The sequence below is a fragment of the Oryctolagus cuniculus genome, chromosome 1, assembly GCF_051225735.1.
Source record: "Oryctolagus cuniculus isolate XC-2025 breed Fujian yellow rabbit chromosome 1, ASM5122573v1, whole genome shotgun sequence".
NCBI classification, from domain to species: domain Eukaryota; kingdom Metazoa; phylum Chordata; class Mammalia; order Lagomorpha; family Leporidae; genus Oryctolagus; species Oryctolagus cuniculus.
The window spans coordinates 162,281,480-162,304,135 of record NC_142867.1 but is presented as its reverse complement, the minus strand read 5'-3'; the positions used below and the strand labels follow the sequence as shown (position 1 = coordinate 162,304,135).

Genomic DNA, 22,656 nt, shown 5'->3' with positions numbered 1-22,656 from the left:
TAGAGTATATAAAGTGTAATGTATTGGAGTGAAATAGACATTTTGAGATTCGACGATTGTTTACAGCCCTTATCTCTCCTGCTGAGGAACAGTTTTTTTTCTCTTCATACTATTTGTTGAATTCTTATACTTAGTATAGAGTTAACTTTATGATCTTTAACTGAAAGTAGATCTTTGTAAAAATTAAGAGTTGGAGTGGGAGAGGGAGGAGGAAGAAGGGTTGGAGCATGAGCAGGAGGGAGGGTAGAGTGAGAAGTATCACTATGTTCCTGAATCTGTATATATATATATAAAATACTTAGGGGCCGGCGCTATGGCGCAGTGGGTTAACACCCTGGCCTAAAGCGCCTGCATCCCATATGGGCGCCGGTTCGAGACCTGGCTGCTCCACTTTCTGTCCCACTCTCTGCTATGGCCTGGGAAAGCAGTAGAAGATGGCTCAAGTCTTTGGGCCCCTGCAACCACGTGGGAGGCCGGGAAGAAGCTCTTGGCTCCTGGCTTTGGATTGGCACAGCTCTGGCCATTGTAGCCATCTGGGCAGTGAACCATCAGTTGTAAGACCTCTCTCTCTCTCTCTCACTCACTCTCTCTCTCTCTTTCTCACTCTCTCTCTCTCTCACTCTCTCTCTCTCTGCCTCTCCTCTCTCCTAACTCTGACTTTCAAATAAATAAATAAATCTTAAAAAAATAAAAAAAAACACATAAAACTTGTATAATTTAAATAAAAACTTTTAAAGGTTTATTTATTTGAAAGTCAAAGTTACACACAGAGAAAAGGAGAGGCGGGGGAGGGGGGGGTCTTCCATCTGCTGGTTCACTCCCCAGTTGGCTGCAATGGCCAGAGCTGCGCCAATCCAAAGCCAGGAGCCAGGAGGTTCCTCTGGGTCTTTCCATGCGGGCACAGGAGCCCAGGACTTGGGGCACCTTCCATTGCTTTCCCAGGCCATGGAAGAGCACTGGATCAGAAGTGGAGCAGCTGGGACTCAATATGGGATGCCCGTATGGGATGCCAGCACTGCAGGTGGCAGCTTTACCCTCTAGGCCACAGCACCAGCCCGTGAATAAAATTTTTTAAAAATTTCTATCTAGATGCAAAACTAAATTCCTTTTCTCATCCTCTACTAAAGTGCTGGTCATGTTAGTGTGACATATGAAGAGGTGAAAATCCCTTCAATCACTCCTTAAACAAGAGTATATTCTGCACACTAAACAGCTATTCAAGATAACAGTTACCATGGTGTCTGTTTTGTAGAAATTGTCTTGAATTATGAACCAAGAAGTATTTTAAGTCAAGAATCTGAGTAAAAACTGCAATTCTCCTAACTTTTTGGGAAGATTGATCTTATGAAGCATTTTTCTCCATATGAAATATGAATATTGGAATAACATAATCATTATGTAAAAGTATAGCAAAAATTATACTATGAAGTCTAAATTGCTCGTAAGTCTGAGAAATGGTAAGAGACCAGAGGATGGGAATGGTACATGTATATGAACTTCTTTTGAGAGACGTATGCAAGTGCGAAGATGGCATATAATGAAAATTATATGAATTGATCATGATTTTTTTCTTTCTTACCACATCTTAAAACAGCCCAGAGAGTCTTGGAATCATTAAAAGGAGTACCTATAGACATTCTGTTGAGATTCCTAGAAAATTATGCAAGATACTTATAATTTGGCACATATACAACAATCTTTCCTTTTATATATTAAGACTATATCAGACTTTTTCTTTTTACACTTAAACAGATTTTAAACACAAACGTTACTGATACTCAAGCTAGTACTGTGCCGAGGCTAACTTTAGCAAACTTTGGACACCTCCTTTGCAGGCCTGTCATGAAATCCTTTTTCTTCCTACAACTTCAGGATCCGTAAGAATCAGCCAGAAAGTAGTCTGATGCAGGTTTTTGGGCCCCACCTCGAGATTCTGCTTCCCTGGTCTGAGCAGAACCAGAATAAGCACCCTGACAGCCCAGGGAGTTCAGCTGCAGCCCACCTACAGCCTCTCTGAGAACAAGCACAGACTGAGAGACTGCCTCCCCAAAAACAGAATTCAAATATTGATTGTAGGATTACTTAGAAGTAATCAGAAGCAAATCCATGAATTAAAGAAATCCATACATGGCATGAATGAATATCTTTTCCATGAAATTGAGATTTTAAAGAGAAATCAAAATGAAATCTTGGAAATGAAGAATTCAATAGAACAAATAAAAAATGCAATGGAAAGTCTTAAAAGACTCGGTGAAGCAGAAAAAGGAATATTCAAGTTAGAAAACTAAAAACCAGTGTTGGAGATTTATGGGATACTAACAAATGACCCAATATATGGGTCTTAGGAGTTCCTGAAGCTGTGGCAAGAGAGAATGAAACAGAAGGCCTTTTTAGTGAAATAATTACAGAAAACTTCCCTAATCTGGAGAAAGGGACATCCAAGTACAGGAGCACATAGAACTCCTAGTAGACATGACCAGAGAAGATCCTCACCACAACACACTGCGGTCAAACTCTCCACAGTAAAACATAAAGACAAGATTCTAGGCCAGCGCCGCGGCTCACTAGGCTAATCCTCCGCCTAGCGGCGCCGGCACACCGGGTTCTAGTCCCAGTCGGGGCGCCGGATCCTGTCCCGGTTGCCCCTCTTCCAGGCCAGCTCTCTGCTGTGGCCAGGGAGTGCAGTGGAGGATGGCCCAGGTGCTTGGGCCCTGCACCCAATGGGAGACCAGGAAAAGCACCTGGCTCCTGGCTCCTGCCATCGGATCGGCGCAGTGCGCCGGCCGCAGCGCGTCGGCCGCGGCGGCCATTGGAGGGTGAACCAACGGCAAAGGAAGACCTTTCTCTCTGTCTCTCCCTCTCACTGTCCACTCTGCCTGTCAAAAAAAAAAAAAAAAAAAAAAAAAAAGATTCTAAAACGTGCAGGAGAGAAACGCCAGTTTACTTTCAGAGGATCTCCAATTAGACTCACAGCTGACTTCTCATCAGAAACCCTACAAGCTAGGAGAGAATGGTGAGATATATTCCAAGTCTTAAGAGAAAAAAAAAGTCAACCCAGAATACTGTACTTTGCAAAACTCTCATTTATGAATAATGGTTAAATAAAGACCTTCCATAACAAACATAAACTGAAATAATTTGTCACCACTTGTCCAGCCTTACAAAAGATGCTTAAGGATGTGCTACACCCAGAAACATAGTCATCACTATGAAAGAATGTAAAGGCAGAAAATCTCCCATTAAAAGTACAAAGGAAATCCAAAGTAAACAACCAGAACATTTATGGAAAACAGCAGGGAAATTGAACTTACTCTGGTTTTTCTTCTGCAGTTCCTTAGACTTCAGAATATCCTGTTACTGGGAATCTGTTTTTGAATCTTTTTAAAAAGAAGGCATTGATTATATTGGACCATCTTTTTTTTTTTTTTTTTTTTCCTTCTCTTATTACATCCATTTGTGTGATTACAGTGTTAAGTCTTAGTTCTTCTGTCTTTGGGCAGAAGAGTGTATCAGTTATTTTAAATGAATTTTCCCCTGTCTTTGAAGCTCAGTCCATTAGTGCGTTGTTGCCACAGAGAAAATACTTGGGTTTGCATTGCTTGAATACTTGAAAACTGAGATTGATAAGATACATTATATAATGAATTGGGTTTTTATTTCTGGATAAAAGTAGAAATGAAATAAAAATTTGAACTACTTAAAGATGAAATGACAATAGTGCTTATAAGCATGTGAACCCTTTTGTATTTGAGGCATCCAAAATTCAAGTGTTTATAGATTTTTCTCCTGAAATCCTGCTCTTCTCTGTGCTTCTTGCATTTACTCTTATGATTGATGTTGTAAAACAGCAGGGTTAAAGTGTCATTATATCTGTGTTCATTATGAATCCTATAGCTTTTCTAGTTAGGAAAAAAAATAGTCTAAAAAGAGCCGGCGCTGTGGCATGCTGGGTAAAGCCGCCACCTGCAGTGCCAGCATCCCATATGGGTGCCAGTTCAAGTCCCTGCTTCTGCACTTCCGATCCAGCTCTCTGCTATGGCCTGGGAAAGCAGTAGAAGATGGTCCAAGTCCTTGGGTCCCTGAACCCAAGTGGGAGAACCAGAAGCTCCTGGCTCCTGGCTTCAGATTGGCACAGCTCCGGCCATTGCAGCCAGTTGGGGAATGAACCAGCAGATGGAAGACATTTCTCTCTCTCTCTCTCTCTCTCTCTCTAACTCTGACTTTCAAGTAAATAAATAAATATTTAAAAAAGTTTCAAAAACACTCTTAGTGTCATTTTTTGGTTAATATCTTACCCACTAATGGCATTTTAGTTACCTTTAATCATTTTAATAAGGTATCTATAAAAATTTAAAACATTACATATTTATTTGAATGAGTGAAGAGTAAGGGAAGAAACTAGCTTACTGAGACTGTAGATGTTCCAGTAGCTAAATTTCAAAATTTTTAACAAAGGAACTTTCAGAGATAGGTCGAGACCTGACAGCATCCATTAAACTAGCTCCTGTGATACGGAAAGGAACCGGAAGCAGTGGAGGACATGTGAGGGGCATTTACTTGCCATGGTTGTGGTTGTAGTGTGTTCATACTTAAATACAGGTAGTGACACACTGACATTTTTTGTTGCCCAATAATCTGGAGTACCATCCTACATTTATCTGTACTATAATAACTTGAAGTTAATGGAATCTATGAAGAAGAAATCTTATGGCTGGACTGTATTTGGGAGCCTTTGTACAGCTAGGTAAAGTTTCCATGATACAAAGTATTTGGATTTTAAAATTTACTATTATAAGGAGAAGACATGGCATTACTCCATGTGCTTAAATCATAACTTGCTTATTGAGTTTCAGAAGAAAAAATGAAATGAATAATTGTCACTGCATTAGCTATAATGTTAAATTGGCAAATTGTAGCATAAAGCTTAAATCTGTGTTTCTCAAATGTGAACCACAGTAGTCTAATGCTGGTGTGTATATACTATAGGTGCTACAAATAGTCTCAGCAACATTTGATGTAGGTGTTCTGATATGCCTCAGAAAGTATCTGAGTGTCTGCGAATTTATTAATCTGTCTGGTAATGAAGATATGTCCTTTTTTTTTTGTCATTGTTCCATGTTTTCATGTTTAAATTTGATTTTTTACATTTTTACTGTTAATTTAAGTACAATTTGGTCAATGGTTAAAATGGGGTTTTCAGTGAAGAAACAAAAACAGCCTCATTCATGTAAGTGCTTAAGTAAAAACTACATTCTGTGTTCTATGTTCATACACTTTTACTAATCTGTATTTCTTTTTAAGTGTGATGTTTTAAAAATTTAATAAAAAAAAAAGAAAGAAAGAAGTTCTCCTAATGCTCAGGAAAGCAGACTGTGGTCTTTTTTCCCTAAAGAATGTTGCTTTATGTAGGAACAATGAGTAGGAATCTCCAACATGATTTAAAAGGGAAGGAAACCCCAGAGCTATTGTAATTGCTATGCTTATAATTCCTACCATCCTAAGGCACAAAGGAAGTGCTAAATTGAGTTGGATGATAAGTTGCTTGAGAGACTAATATGCTAAGTAAACCCTATTGCAGTGGCAGATCAATCTCCTGGTATTTCATTCAATCTATTACAAAACCACTGAAGAAATGAAGTCCAGGCCACTTTGTAGAGTCATAAAGAGCTAAGGAAGATGATGGGTACCCAAAGGCAATGGTGGGAATAGGGATCCAGGAAGCATAGAGAGAAAAACTGATCAAATCAGGTATTAAAGACCGGTCTCGGAACAAAAGTCACTTTGAATCAAACCTCCGTCCGCAGGACAGATTTACACACTCTGTGCCTTGGGATACCCCAGGATCAGCTTTGTCTGGTTCCCAGTTCTCTCCATATTAGAAAATAACAAATCATTGCAATGCATGTCGGCTACCAATAGAAGTTAAAAACAAATCCTCTCCAAATGTATACAAGGACGTACACACAGGAATTTGTTTTTTTAAAAAATAGGCATATATAATAAGAAACTACCTCTAATATCTCTATGCTAATTCACATAAAAATCATTTTCCAATAATAACCATGGTTCAAGTCCTGCTTCATCATCTACCAATGGTGTGATCTTGGGCAAATAAATTGACCCTGCTAAACCCAGCTGGCATGGGCAGAAGCACAGATATGCAGAGAGGAGGCAGGAAGCAGAAGCTATGAAACAGTAGAAGAAACAAGTGAGCAGAAGCCATGGGAGGGCTGGCAGAGTAGGGGAGGGGAACAGATCAAGAAAGGAAAGATAGAGGGAAACCCAGAGTCCTAACTGTGTCAGGCTGTAAGAATCGCCGTGGGGTCTACAGACCCAAGATGCTGGCTCAGTAGTTTCCAGCTCTCCTTACTTCCTGATGTATCCTTACAGCCATGCACCAGGTCAGGCCTTTGGCACAGTGCTCAAGACACCTGCAGCCGCTATCAGAGTGCATGGGTTTGAGTAATGGCTCTGCTTCTGATCCAGCCCCCTACTGATGGGTTTCCTGGGAGGCAGTAGATGATGGTTCAAGTATTTGGGTCCCTGACACCCACATGGGAGTCCCACAATGAGGTCCCAGCTCTTGGATTTGACTCAGCCTGGCTGTTGCAGGCATTTAGGAAGTGAGCCAGCAGATGGAAGAGACATACATACACACATACATAGACATCTCTCCCTCTCTCCCTTCCAAATAAAAAATACTATTAAAAAAATAAAATAATGCACATTCACTAGGCAAAATGAGAGTATATACAAGCCACATAACCTGGAAAAGCCTACTACCATAACTACTATTACTACAATTACCAATGCTAGTCACACACCATGAGTGCTTACTGCCTGAGACTATTCTAATTAGCTCATTTAATGCTCTAAACAACCCTGTGAAGTTGGTATTATTACCTCCCTTTGATGAATCTTGGAACTGCGGTGAAGAAAGGGTAAGTAATTTGCCCAAGACTTTGCTGGTGAGCACAGAAAAGTGACAGCTCTGCTCAAACACCGTCACCACTCCGAGCATCTCAGGAAAAGTCACTCATGGAGCTCAGCTGCTGCTGGTTTCCTTCCCTGAGAGCTTAACAGCAGAAAGCCGAGCACGTGAAAGCATTCCAAAGAGAAGCTGTTAAGGTTTACCCTCTCTACTGCCAGGAACAGGTTTTAGCCTGGTACTGAGACTTTGAACCCAACTCCAATATCTTTAATCCCTTCATGATTAAGTAGTCCTGGAACATGTTCCAAAAGTAATCCAAACACCCATATTAGCAATGGGTAAGATTTTAAGAAGCAACTGCTGAATATTGATTTTTTTTTTTTATCAATTACGGTTCTTTTTCTTTTCTTTGATTATTTGAGAAAGAGCTCCCATCCTCTGGTTCATTCCTCAAATGCCTACAATAGACAGGACTGAGCAGGACTAAAGCCTGGAGGCAGAAACACAAAACAGGTCTCCCATATGGGTGGCCAGGACCCAGGTACCTGAGCCATCACTGGCTCTCTCTGGGGTGTGCATTAACAGGAAGCAGGAATCGAGAGCAGAGCTGAGACTTGAACTCAGGCACTGCAGTAGGAGACAGGGGCACAGCAACTGGCTTCTTGACTGCTAGGCTGAACACCTGCCTCAATTCTCTTCTGGAGTAGAGTTGTACCTCTTTGTGTTTCACAAAAGAACAAATCTGAAGCACAATAAAAGCTGAGCCCTTCAATAGGCTAATCCTCCACCTTGCGGCGCCGGCACACCGGGTTCTAGTCCCGGTTGGGGCGCCGGATTCTGTCCCGGTTGCCCCTCTTCCAGGCCAGCTCTCTGCTATGGCCAGGGAGTGCAGTGGAGGATGGCCCAGGTGCTTGGGCCCTGCACCCCATGGAAGACCAGGAAAAGCACCTGGCTCCTGGCTCCTGCCAGGATCAGCGCGGTGCGCCGGCTGCAGCGGCGGCCATTGGAGGGTGAACCAACGGCAAAGGAAGACCTTTCTCTCTCTGTCTCTCTCTCTCACTGTCCACTCTGCCTGTCAAAAAAAAAAAAAAAAAATGTTTATTGCAGCTCAATTCACAATAGCTAAGACCTGGAACCAACCTAAATGCCCATCAACGATAGACTGGATAAAGAAATTATGGGATATGTACTCTTTAGAATACTATACCGCAGTAAGAAACAACGAAATCCAGTCATTTGCAACAAAATGGAGGAATCTGGAACACATCATGCTGAGTGAAATAAGCCAGTCCCAAAGGGACAAATACCATATGTTCTCCCTGATCGGTGACGACTGACTGAACACCAAGAGGGAAACCTGTTGGAGTGAGGTGGACACTATGGGAAATGGTGGCTTGATCAGCATAGCCCTGACTGTTAATGAACAACTAAATACATTATCCCTCTTTGTAGTTTTTTTATCTGTTCTACTTAATATGACTGGTTTAGATCTGTAATTGATGCACAGTTATTCTTAAGTGTTGAAAATTAACTGAAATGTGATCCCTGTTGAACATGGTGGTGGGAATGGGAGAGGGAAGAGATGTATAATTTGGGACATGCTCAGGCTGACTTGCCCCAAGTGGTGGAGTTGGAAGCATACCAGGGGATTCCAATTCAATCCCATCGAGGTGGCATGTACCAATGCCATCTCACTGTTCCAGGTGATCAGTTTCAGTTCACAGTTGGTCATGGTGAAGGGACTGGGAGTCAAAGGGAGCACATAGACAAGTCTAGTACCTGCTAACGCTAACTGATGGAGTAAATAAAGGGGAGAGTGATCCAACATGGGAAGTGAGATACTCAGCAGACTCATAGAATGGCAGATGTCCTAAATAGCACTCTGGCCTCAGAATCAGCCCTAAAGGCATTCGGAGCTGGCTGAAAAGCTCATGAGAGTATTTCAGGCATGGAAAGCCAAGACACTCTGGCAAAAGATCTCTGCGAGTGAGATCCCAGTGGAAAGAACAGGCCATCAAAGAAGGAGGTACCTTTCTCTGAAGGGAGGAGAGAACCTCCACTTTGACTATGACCTTGTCTAAACAAGATAAGAGTTGGAGAACTCAGAGGGCTTCCATAGCCTTGGAAACTCATGACTGGAGCATAGGGAGATTACTGATGCCATAGACAGGAGTGTCAATTGGTAAAGTCAACAACAGGAGTCACTGTGCACTTACTCCTCATGTAGGATCTCTGTCCTTAATGTGCTGTACATTGAGATTTAATGCTATAACGAGTACTCAAACAATATATTTCACTTTGTGTTTCTATGGGGGTGCAAACTGTTGAAATCCTTACTTAATGCATACTAAACTGATCCTCTGTAAAAAAAAAAAAAAAAAAAAAAAAAGAAAGAAATTATCAATTCCCAACTTGACTCTCACTGGGATTAAACATGACAATAGGTCTGCTCTGATTTCATCATCATTTAAAAAAATCATCTATTATTTTTCACTTTATGTTTCTGTGTGGGAGCAAACTGTTGAAATCCATACTTAATGTATACTAAGCTGATCTTCTGTATATTAAGATAATCGAAAATGAATCTTGATGTGAATGGAAGGGGAGAGGGAGTGGGAAAGGGGAGGGTTGTGGGTGGGAGGGACGGTATGGGGGGAAAGCCATTGTAATCCATAAGTCGTACTTTGGAAATTTATATGCATTAAATAAAAGTTTAAAAAAAAAAAAAAAAAAAGCTGAGCCCTTTGAGGTCCAAAATCTGTTAATGAGTCTAATATTTTTCCAGGACACAGGATAAAGAAGGCAGAAATTTTACTCAAGTTGTTATTCAAGATTTGTCCATGTCACCTATTTCATATATTATATTTTTTTAAGATTTATTTATTTATTTGAAAGGCAGAGTTACAGAGGGGCAGAGGCAGAGACAGAGAGAGAGAGGTCTTCCATCTAATGGTTCACTCCCCAGATGGCCGCAACAGCAGGAGCTGCACTGATCTGAAGCCAGGAGCCAGGAGCTTCCTCTGGGTTTTCCATGTGGGTACAGGGGCCCAAGGACTTGGGCCATCTATCTTCTACTGCTTTCCCAGGCCATAGCAGAGAGCTGGATCGGAAGTAGAGCAGCCGGGACTTGAACCAGCACCCATATGAGATGCCGGCACTGCAGGCAGCAGCTTTACCTGCTACATCACAGTGCTGGTTCCTCATATGTTATCTTAACAAAAACACTTCCTTTCCAGATGCCCCCTCTGCTTCCTATAAGACTGCTTACTTCACTCCCATCAGAGAAGAAAACCTTCCCTCATCAGGTGGCCTGTTTTGAACTCCTTGTCTATGCTTCTCACTTCCTCCACTGCTGCTCTCTCCTAATCCAGCTCTCCTGGGCTTCTACCCTCACCCCCTGCGGAAGCTGCTCTCGATACAGCCACTAACGTCCTTTTGCTGGACAGCCAAGGACTGCTAGCCAGTCCTGTTCAGACTTGAACTTTCTGTTGCCCCAGACACCGTAGAACTTCTGTCTCCTTCACGAAACTTCCCACTGGGATAGATATATATATACACATACATACATACATACATACATATTCTATCTACCCTACTAGACAATTGCCCTTGGTATCTTGAATTGAATTTCATCCCCTTTAGTCCTCCTAAATGTAGTTTTTATTACCAAATAGTAGCACTTGGATACATTTGGAATTCAGGGTAGAATGTTCCAGGTAAGGAATTCTTGTTCCTAAAACAGGGAAATAACCAAGAAAAAATGCGGCAGGGCAGGGGAATGACCGCAAGGAGCAATCTTGCCCCGCGGTATTAGAGGGCACTGTTTATTTACTTATTTTTGTGAAGGGGGAGAAAGGGGTAGAGATAGAGATAGGGACAGTGATAGGGGAGGGGTGTGGGAGTTCCCTTCTGCTGATTCACTCCCAAAATGTCTGCAATGGCCAGGGCTGGGCTGGGTGGAAGCCAGGAGCCAAGAACTCAATTCAGGTTTCCCATGTGGGTGGCAAGGATCCAAATGTCTAAGTCATCACGGAGGCCTCTCAGAGTCCACACTACTTAAGAAGCAAACGTCAGCAGCCAGCACTTAATCCCAGCACTTCGATATGAGATGCCGGCACCCTAACCAGTGTCTTAACCATGAGGTCAAACGCCAGCCCTTACAGTGTCCTGTTTTGATAAGTCTACTGGAAATATCTTCTGAAGAAAACATAGACTATTTAAAAAGGCCTTTCCGCCAAGGAAATCAGTTTAATTATCTCATTCCTTCAAGGGACAATGTCAAAATTTTTGAGCCTCAATCACTCCTTCTGGTCATTTAGTTCACATGGAAAAATCCTCCCTAAAAAATGCAGAAAGAAATTCTTATAAAGCAATTACTTTATCCTCTTCTGCCCGACTGAAATCAGTAGCACACGAGCCTTGGCCACTTCCTGCCAGTTTAATAAGAGACAACGCAGCCTGCTCTTGCTGCCCCATCTTGAACCCCACATGCTTCCTACAATGTGGTAAGTGCTTGTGCCGGGACAGCATGACAAGCAGGAAGCTCCTCAGTGCGCGGCACCCAGGCACAGAGTTGAGACTGTCGCCAGCACAGCGCCTCTGACAAAGCCCACGGCCACTCAGAAGGCTGTCAGACTGGAGGAACCATCAAGACGCAATTCACAACAATGCGACATCCTTTGAGAGGCCAGCTGTGGCCTGGCAGATGGGATACACTCTTAGGAACAGAGCAGAAAGGCTGGAGATTAAACTTTGGAAGGTAAAGTCCCTGAGGCTGTCAGATGGGTGCTCTCAGTGCATAAACACACTAACTTCTCTCTTCATTTAGCTTATGGAGCAAGGGGCAGGCAGAGCCTTGGATGTGACTTGCTTTGAAATGCAGCACAGACTTGGTCACCAGATGGGAGAGTCAGTGTGGCAAGTTGTGAACAATGTGGATGCTCCGGTGAAGGCAGTCATGTCCCCGAAAGTCATGCCGTGGGACCTGGATGCCTGCCATTCCTTAACATTGACTCGAGAGTCTGGGACACTTCCTAGCAGTCTTTGGCTTACAGCTCCACCCCATTGTAAGAGGTCTCAGGTAAGGGAAGTAACAGGTACAGAGACGTGAGAAGATGGGATGCTGCCTCCAGCCTGGGAGAGGGCCACATCCTGCTCCCTGCCTGTGGTCCACACAGTCCTCTTTCCGTGAGCGCATACTTAGTTTCGTTCTCACTTTACTCTGTCACCTAGCATGTGGTAACAAGAGCAAGCCACAAAGAATCCATAAGATGATTGCATTCCTGGGAAGTCCCTGTTTTCCAGAGTTAGTTCTGCTTTCTCTGGCAGTGACCTTATGTTTCTCAGTGCTGTTATCTCAGTGAAAATGCCACTAGGTCCATGAGCAATCACACACTGAGCACCTGCCAGCCACAGCTGATTCCTACTGACAGATGGACCCAGGGAAGGCTGATATTCAAGGCGGTTTGGGGGGAGAAGACAGACAGATACAAGGAGAACCCCTGAAGACCACATCTGAATGAGACTCTCAGACATGCTGGAAATGGTAAATGGAAGCGAGAAAGGAGAAAATCTAAAGGCAACACCACATTTGTCACAATTTTCTCTAGGCATTGATAGTCCAATCAGATATAAGAAATGAGAAGGAGGAGGAGAAAGCACCCAACAAAGGTGAATGGTGTTTCTCTGAAAGGAAGAAAAGTAAAAACTGAACAAAGAATGGTGGTAATGAGCCAGGCCATACAATGATGGAAAGTTCTATGTCAGACGCTAAAGAAGGGTATTATCTGCTCTGTGTGAAAGGCACAGGCTAAGAAGGGTATTGGTGGAAAAAGCCAAGGCAAGAGCAGTGAGCCCGTCCTGGGCTCTAGGCCCAAGGCGGAGGATGTGGCAGTGGGTGACACCTCTGTGAGGGTGTACTCCGGAAGCTCCCCTCACAGGGGGCTCCAACCCCACCAATGGCCAGACCCTGTCATGTGCTTAATATAACATTCCTTTTCTTCAATGTAACAGAGTTGCAACACGAAGTTTATTCCGCTTTGCTTCTTTTTTTATGTTTGTATATTTTCATCTACTTAAAAGGCAGAGTGGCAGAGAGATACAGAAATATACACAGAAGAGAGAGATTTCATCCACTGGTTCCCTTCCCAAATGCCTGCAATAGACAAGCCAGGGTCAGGCTGAAGCCAGGAACCAAGAACTCCACCCTGGTCTCCCTCATGGGTGCAGGGGCCCAAGCACCTGGACCATATTCCACTGCCTTCCAGGCACATAAGTAGGAAGCTGCATCAGAAGCCAAGGAGCCGACCGGCGCGTGGCTCACTAGGCTAATCCTCCACTTTGCGGTGCCGGCACACCAGGTTCTAATCCCAGTTGGGCCGCCAGATTCTGTCCCAGTTGCCCCCCTTCCAGGCCAGCTCTCTGCTGTGGCCAGGGAGCGCAGTGGAGGATGGCCCAAGTGCTTGGGCCCTGCACCCCACGGGAGACCAGGAGAAGTACCTGGCTCCTGCCATCGGATCAGCGCCGTGCGCCGGCCGCGGCGGCCATTGGAGGGTGAACCAACGGCAAAGGAAGACCTTTCTCTCTCTCTCTCTCTCACTGTCCACTCTGCCTGTCAAAAAAAAAAAAAAAAAAAAAAAAAAAAAAAAAAAAAAGCCAAGGAGCCACTTAACTAGCACTCTGAGTCGTGAGTCGGATGTGGGCGTCCCAAGTGGCACCTTAGCTTGCTGCACCACATAACCACCTGTGTTTTTTTTTTTTTTTAACAGTTTAGGTGAAAAGTGAATGTTTTAATACAACGTGCATTAGAACAAGGAAAAATAACTAGAAATCTCTTAGCCAATTTACAAGTAATAATACTTAGAACTTTGACTGGAAATGTTTATGCCCCAGAACCTGCCACACTTTTGAAACAAAGACTTCTCGCCATGAGACTAGTTTGACAAATGGACATCAAAAAAGGTTTACTGTCAAAAAATATCTTTTTAGGGGTCCAGTGTTGTGCACAGCAGGTTAAGCTACCACCTGCAATGCCAGCATTTTACATGGGTGCCGGTTCAAGTCCCAGCTGCTCCACTTCCAATCCAGCTCCCTGCTAAATGCACTTGGGAATGCAGCAGAAGATGGTCCAAGTACTTGGCCCCTGCCACCCACACAGGAGACCCAGATGGAGTTCCAGGCTCCTGGTTTTGGCCTGGCCCAATCCTGCCATTGCAGCCGTTTCATATGTGAACCAGCAGATGGAAGATCTCCTTGTGTCTCTCCCTCTCTCTGCATTCCAAATAAATAAATCTTTTTTTAAAAAAAACAGTATCTTTGGGGCCAGTGATGTGGCATAGCAGGTTAAGCTGCTGCCTGCAGCACCAGCATCCCTTATGGGTGCTGGTTCTAGTCCCAGCTGTCCCATTTCTGATCCAGCTCCCTGCTGATGTGCCTGGGAAGTAAGCAGAAGATGGCCCAAGTGCTTGAGTCCCTGAAACCACGTGGGAGACCTGAAAGAAGCTCTTGGCTCCTGGCTTTCATATGGCCTAGTTCTGGTCGATGCAGCCATCTGGGGAGTGAACGAGATGAAGATCTCTCTCTCTCTCTCTCTCTCTCTCTCTGCATATCCTATATCCATTTCTCTGTAACACTGCCTTTCAAATAAAATTAATTCATTAAAAAATCTTTTTAGTGAAAAGATGAGTAAATTCTATGAGTTCATTTATTTAAAATATTTGATTAACACAAAATTTGAATACAGAAAAAATATAAAATAGCAATTTATTTTTTTATCTGACTTTAAATAGACAATTGAAAATACTGAATTTAAATTAATAGTATGATAAATACAGAAACACACTTCTTTCCACATATCAGGTGTGAATAACAATTTATGCAGAACTATTTTTCTATTTTGGCTGTAAGAGTGAAAATATTTTTATTAACTGTCAAAAGGAAAATATTCAGGGCATTCAAAACCTTTGGAAAACTCAGTCTTCTGTATCTGTATGGAATGATAAACTTGCCTGACATGGCCAACTCAAGTGGCCAGCAGTCATGAAACCCAGATATTCTGTTTCCTCCATGAGTCTGCTATGTGCCCTGGAGAGCCCTTCCTTCAGCTCCCTTGAACAGAGGCACTGGCCCCAAGAACTTGTTAAGGCAGCAGTAAGCCTTCTTTAAAATGCCCTTGGGCCCAGCACTGTGGCACAGCAGATTAATCCACTGTGATGCCAGCATCCCTCACGTGGCCGGTTTGAGTCCCGGCTGGTCCACTTCTGATCCAGCTCCCTGCTAATGTTCTTGAGAAAGCAGCCAAAGATGGCCCAAGGACTTGGGTCCCTGCCACCGACGTGGGAGACCCAAATGAAGCTTCTGGCTCCTGGGTTCAGTGTGGCTAAGCTCCAGTCATTTTGGGAGTGAACCAGTAGATCAAAGATCCCTCTGTGTGTGTGTGTGTGTGTGTGTGTGTGTGTGTCTCTTTCTCTGTAACTTTCCCTTTCAAATAAATAAATAAAAATGTTTTAGGGGGCCAGCGCTGTGGTATACTGGGTAAAGCTGCCACCTGCAGTGTTGGCATCCCATATGGGTGCTGGTTCAAGTCCCAGCTGCTTTACTTTCTATCCAGCTCTCTGCTATGGCCTGGGAGAGCAGTAGAAGATGGCCCAAGTCTTTGGGCCTCTGTACCTACATGGGAGACCAGGAGGAGGCTCCTGGCTCCTGGCTTCGGATGGGCACAGCTCTGGTCATTGTGGCCATCTGGGGAGTGAACCATTAGATGGAAGACCTCTCTCTCTCTCTCTCTCACTGCCTCTCTGTAACTCTTTCAAATAAATAAATAAAATATTTTTTAAAAATGTTTTAAAAAGTACTGGTCCATCTCTGATGGGTCATCTACAGATGGACTGGGGAGTGAATCCCAGTGGAGACTTCAGGGGCTGTGGATGGAAGTATTTCCAGCAAGTTTGAGCTTCAAACTTCCACACATCTGGGAAAAAACTTTAGACTTCGAGAACTGTGACAGAATTCTGGGGAAGAAACATGCAGACCTTGGGAAATCTGGCCACATGCATTAGTTTATTATTTTAATAAATATTTATTAAACATCTGCAATGTGCAAGGCTCTAATGTGAGCAAGACCTAAAGGTTACAGCCCACCAGGGCAGCTGATAGGGGACAGCAGGAAGCAATCACATGAAATAAAGGTCACGGATGTGATAGGTGGTAGGTAGAGTACTCCGTGTGTGTAAAGAATGGATCTGATTTATTAACATATGACCTGAGATGAAGTTAGTGGGATATAACCAGTAAATTTAAAAATATAATAGAATAGCAAATGCTAAAATGAATTGGCAAGTGTACAATTAACTTGATGGTTTCTTGAAACTTTTGTTTCAGCAAGAGATATTGCAAAGTATATTTCATTCCATGGATTATAGTGACAAATTCTGAAAGCTAAAGGTAAAGACCAAGTTTATAAGATTTGGAGTAGTAGTACCACAGACTGTCTTTGAGGGTAGTGATGAGGGAGTTCTAGAGAGAACAAGGGATTATGGACCAAAGGGTCCCTTGCACTGACATCCTCTTCCAGAGGGTAAAGTCAAAGACACATTTGGGAATCAGAGTCTTCTCAACTCAGGCAATGAGATCCACAGAATACCATGCAGCCAATTCCCGCTCATCTGGAGCCACTTGCGGCTTTAGGGGCAAATGTAGGAGACAAGATAAAACATAGCTCCAGGGTTGGGAACACAGAGGGAATGCAAATTGAGCACAGTGGGTTAACGCCCTGGCCTGAAGTACTGGCATCCCTTAAGGGCACCAGTTTGAGACCAGGCTGCTCCACTTCTGATCCAGCTCTCTGCTATGGCCTGGGAAAGCAGTAGAAGATGGCCCACGTCCTTGGGCCCCTGCACCCACGTAGGAGACCTGGAGCTCCAGGCTCCTGGCTCCTGGCTTCGGATCAGCACAGCTCTGGCCGTTGTGGCCAATTGGGGAGTGAATCATCGGATGGATTACCACTCTCTCTCTCTCTCTGCCTCTCCCCTCTCTCTGTGTAACTCTGACTTTCAAATAAAAAAAAAAAAAAAAAAAAAAAGAGTAGAAAAAGTGTTTTAGGTCTGAAAGGAACTTTAGAAACCACCTAACAGATTATCTCTGCAGAAAACTGAGAGCCAGATATCAAAGGTACGATTCTTCCGAGGCCCTAGCAACACAAGACATCTGTGTGCAAGAAATGGCTCATGAAAACCTGGCTCAGCACAACTCCCTGACTTGAGGGCTTATGCTGCCCTTCTCTGCAGGGTGGCAGCTGCTACGTAATTTGGCTCAGAAAATGATACAAACCACTCATAGTGGAATACAGAATTTATTAATATCTTCATATTAAATCACTTTCTAATTTCCTAAGAAAAAAGATAAATAACATTTATTAAACACCTCTGTGGTAAATAATCTCCACAGAATCTTTTAGTACTCATCACAGCCCTCTGCAATAAAATACTATCTTTTAATTGAACAGATAAGGAAATTAAGGCCTGATCTGACATTTTATTCATTTATTGACCACATGTTTTGTGCATTAGAATGCAACTTCCATGACAGTAGGGTCTTTCCTTTTTTTTTTTTTTTTTTCGAGATTTATTTTATTTATTTTAAAGGCAAAGTTACAGATAGAGATACAGACAGAGAGAAAAAGAGGTCTTCCACCCGCTGGTTCACTCTCCAAATGGCCACAGTGGCTAGAGGTTGGCCTGTCTGAAGCCAGGAGCCAGGAGCTTCTTCCAGGTCTCCACATGAGTGCACCAGCCCAAACACTTGGGCCATCCTCACTGCTTTCCCGGGCGCATTAGCGGAGAGCTGGATTGGAAGTGGAGCAGCCAGGACTCGAACCAGTGCCCATATGGGATGCTGGCACTGCAGGCCAGGGCTTTAGCCTGTTGTGCCACAGTGTCGGCCCCTCTTTTTCTTACTTATTTAAAAGCAGAGGACACAGAGAGAGGAAGACACACACACACACACACAATCTTGAACTACTGCTTCATTTCTCAAATGGCCACAACAGCCTGGCCAGGCTGTAGCAAGGAGCCAGGAACTCCACCTGGTTTTCCCATGTGAATGGCAGGGACCCAAGTAGTCATCCACTACCTTCCCAGACATACAGCAGTAAACTGTTTCAGAAACAGAACAGCGTGGACTTGAACTGGCACTCCAATATGGGATGCCAGCATCGTGAGTGGAGACTGAACCTGTTGTGCCTTGACACCAGCCAGAACAGTAGGGTCTTTCTACCTCACCAAAGCCTGGCACATAGTAAGTGCTCATAAGTGTTATATAATGGATCAATAAAGTAATAAGGGAATATAACATAAATTTAAGTGAAGGTAGCATGTAAACGCAATGAAAATGAAATTCTGTATAACAAATTAATAGTTTCTTTCAGGTACACTTACTGCACTCTTATCTTCTAAGTATACTTATTTAATTTACTTGCTGTAAGAAAATACACATTTAATTGCCTGACAAGAACTACATTATAGGTTCTTGAGTATAGCTGGAAATGTTGGTAATTCATATGAAGGGGCCTCAAACAGGACCAAGATTACCCACAAAATTGTTCATTTGAAAATCAGTGGCCACCAGGGAACCTTAGGAATTAATAATAGTTGTCCAAATCAAATATATCTTTAGTTTACCTGACTCAATTCTAATAATGATTTCAGATCACTATATTTTTTAATTTTTAAAAAAGATTTATTTACTTATTTGACAGTTACAGAGACAGAGAGAGATAGGGAGAGACAGAAGGAGAGATCTTCCATCCACTGATCCACTCCCCAGATGGTCACAGAGGCCAGGGCTGGACCAGGCCCAAGCCAGGAGCCAGGAGCTTCCTCCTGGTCTCCCACATGGGTGGCAAGGCCCCTAGTATTTGGGCCCCCTGTGCTGCTTTCCCCAGATTATCAGCAGGGAGATGGATAGGAAGACCTCTCTCTCTCTCTCTCTCTCTCTCTCTCTCTGCCTCTCCTTCTTTCTCTGTGTAACTCTGACTTTCAAGTAAATAAATAAATCTTTAAAAAAAAAAGAAAAAAATAAAGATAACATGAGACTATTTAATGACTTGAAAAGTCATTTATATTTTTAAACAAAGTACATTATAAAACTGCATGTAAGCATGATTCCAATGATTTAGAAAAATAAGCATGCATGTGTGTGTATCTGACAAAACATTGCTTATCTACACTGCTGCTTTTTCTATAATTAATATGATAGCTTTTATAATAAGAAGCTATCCCTCATGTTTGAAAAGAATAGGAAAAATGTCTGCAGGTCTCCAATCTATAGTTATAGTGCTATTCTTTTGAAATATTTATCTATCTATCTATCTATCTATTTGAAAGACAGAGAGAGCTCCCATCCACTGGTTCACTCTCCAAATGCCCACAAAGGCAGCAGGCTGGAGCTGGGTGAAGTCAGGAGTGGGGAACTCCAGCAAAGTCTCCCCCGTGGGTGGCCGGAACCCAGTCACTTGAACCCTCACCATTGCCTCCCAGGGTCTGCATTAGCAGGAAACTGAAGTGAGGACTGGAGCTGAGTGTCACGCCCAGGCACTCCCATATGGGCCGCAGGCTCCTAAGTTGAGTCACACCGCAAGGCCAAACACCCACGTGAAGTTCTGTTCTTCAGGCTCAGTTGCTGCTCCTCAACTTGTGTCCCTCTCCCATCTCTCATCTGAACATTTGTGATGCTTGCTTCCCAGGTATTCCTTACGTGGCTCCTTCAGGTCCTCTTTGTCATCTTTCTTAACTGTCAGAATTTCCCATAAAAGTCACCTTTTGGAAAAAGCAACCGCTCTTTAAGCGCTCAGAAAATCTGAGGTCTTAGTGAAATTTAAGGTCCAAATTTTCCTTTTGCTATTATACCTCTTTTCTTACAAGCTCAGCATTAAGTGTGTGCCATGGGTGTGTGTGTGTGTGTATGTGTGAGTGAGTGTGCCGTGTGTGTGTTTGTGTATGTATGTGTGTATGTGTATGAATGTGTGTGTGTATGCATTTTAGGGGGACAGGCTTCTGTCAATTCTGAATATAAGCCCTGCGACTTGTAAATGAATTGAAACCCTTCTTTGTGTTGTTGGGCTGTCCGTTGTTCTAACACTTCTCCATCTCTCACAATCACTTTATTTTACTTTGTGTTTTTTTTTTCTTTTTTGAGTACCTACCAAGTATGAGACCCTATGTTAGGTGAATTATATGTTACCTTACTTAATAATGACAGAAATCTGGCATTTCTCCCCATGGTACAGGTGTTTCCTCACTGTGTGTTTAGCGATTTTTCGTTTGTGTAGTATTTTCCTATTTATTCATTCACTGACTCTTCTGATTGGCTATCGCCAATATTCCTGTTTTACAGATGAGAAAACCGAGACTTGGGAACATTAAAGAACTTGTGACAGCTCCTCCCACCGAGGTCAGTGGAGCTGGGATGGGAATCTGACTTGTGTGCCTCCCACGACTCTGACTCACTGCTACACTGCTCTGTCTACACTGCTCCTCTCTGCACCGAGTGGTTATGATCTTGTTACTGCACCTACAGACATCAGTAAGAAGGACCTATTTCACAGCTTGTTAAATGATTAAAAGACAAATAAAACAAGAGGCACCAACAAACCCAAAGTGAGCCAACGACATCAAGTAAAGTGAGTCAGCCTCTTGCATAAATTCCCCTCTCAGGGAGAGCATGGACTGTGACACAGTTACTCCCCACGTGGGAGTGAACCTCTGAGAATGCTGCTGTCTCTTGGATCAGAAGCTCTTGTTTCCTCTCAGATACAATACCGATTCTAATCACACAGAACTTGTCTAAAAATATCTCAACCTTCCAGCTTTTCCTAAAATATTTTACATTGGTTGTTTTAATAAAAAAAAGAGCAATCCGGATCTTTATCAATTTGTAGGATTTCCAAAAACATCCAATTGCACATATTTCTGGTATCCTTAATTATAATAAGATTTTAAATTTTTTCCCTCCTACCAACTGTTTTACTTCCTCTTTTTTTGGATTTCTTTATTTATTTGGAAGGTAGAGTTAGAGAGAAGCAGCAGAGAGACAGAGCTTCCACCCACTGGTTCACTCCCAAGGTGGCCGCAATGGCCAGGACTGGGCCAGGTCAAAGCCCGGAGCTTCATCTGGGTCTCCCAAGTGGGTTAGGGGCCCAAGGACTTGAACCATCTCCCACTGCTTTCCCAGGCACATTAACAGGGAGCTGGATCAGAAGTATAGCAGCCAGGACTCAAACCAGTACCCACATGGGATGCCGGCATCACAGGCGGTGACTTAACCTGCTATGCTGCTATGCTATGCTTCCTTATGGTTTAATTATAACTTGTACAAGGGGGTCTTCAAAAAGTTCATGGATAACATACACTAAGAAATAACTATGCATGGATTTTGAGGTGTATTTGCAATAAGATAAACTTACCTTTTAATTCTATGTTTCAACAAACTTTTTGAAGTTCCTGGGTATTCTTACTGTCACCTAAAATCTCAGGTGCTTTGGATGGACTCTTAGCTTTTGCTTCCCTTGTAGTTCCCACCCCCGTCACCCATAACCCAGTGACTTAGACCTATCTGCCAAAAGCAAACCAAACAGGCCTATACATACTTACAGAATGCACTGAAATTAGTGGCCAGCAATTAAAGGTGACTGAGACTTGGTGGCACAGAAGGCTAGCTGACCTCTCAACACTAATGCTCCCTTGTCACCATGAAGCATCACTGCTGGAAAGTGGCTGCCACACATATGCCCTCAGCATATGTATTTGAAAGAGTTACAGAGAGAGGTAGAGACAGAGAGAGAGAGGTCTTCCATCTGCTGGTTCACTCCCCAAATGGCCACAATGGCTGGAGGTGAGCCGATCCAAAGCCAGGAGCCAGGAGCTTCTTCTGGGTCTCCCACATGAGCACAGAGGCCCAAGCACTTGGGCCATTGTCTGCTGCTTTCTCAGGCACATTAGCAGGGAGCTGGATTGAAAGTGGAGTAGCCAGGACTCAAACCAGTGCCCATATGGGGTGCTGGCACGGCAGGCAGTGGCTTTACCTGCTATACCACAGCACTGACTCCAGACCATGGTTCTTGTGGGTAGTCCTCACCAACAGAATGTGAGTGCAAGTCATGAGCACTATTTTGGGGTTGAGGAATTTAAAGAACTGGATCCGCAGTCATTCACTCTTTCTTCTTTCTGGCCACGGGCTGAATGATTGCAGAGTCACCTGAGCATCACACAGTGGTGGAGCCATGAGATGGAAGCAGCCTTGGTCGCTGAGTGACTGCTTAGAAAAGAGCTACTTGAGGGCAGCATTGTAGCAAGGCAGGTTCAGCCACCTTTTGCAATATCGGCATCCAATTTCAGAGTGCAGATTTGAGTCCTGGCCACTGCACTTTGTATCTGGGTTCCTTCAAAGCACTTGGGAAAATCAAGAACATAAGCCAAGTAGCTGGGTCCCTGCCACCCACGTGGGAGTCCCAGATAGAGTTCCTGGCTTCAGCCTGGTCCAGCCTTGGCTGTTGAAACCCATTGGGGAGTGAACCAGTGGATGAAGTATTCCTCTCTCTTTGCCTTTCAAATAAATAAATCTTAAGAGAGAGAAAGAGAAGAGAGAGAGAGAGAGAGCCACCTGACTTGCATAAGAGGGATATGAATATGAAATAAGTCCTTGTTGGGTTAACAAACAGATCTAGGGATTGT

At 43.4% G+C, this 22,656-nt stretch overlaps 1 protein-coding gene across 3 annotated transcripts in view; it reads right to left on the bottom strand.

The window, feature by feature from the left end:
- The window catches only part of DOCK8 (dedicator of cytokinesis 8), a 253,132-nt gene that overhangs the window by 215,190 nt on the left and 15,286 nt on the right, over positions 1-22,656 (bottom strand). The window contains exon 1 of one of the 3 annotated variants that reach the window (XM_089337104.1): positions 6,904-6,953. The exons of the other annotated variants lie outside the window; for them this stretch is intronic. The gene's annotated coding sequence lies outside the window, so the exon portion shown is untranslated. Of the gene's footprint in view, positions 1-6,903; positions 6,954-22,656 lie in introns of those variants that run through there. 3 annotated transcript variants of the gene reach the window in all.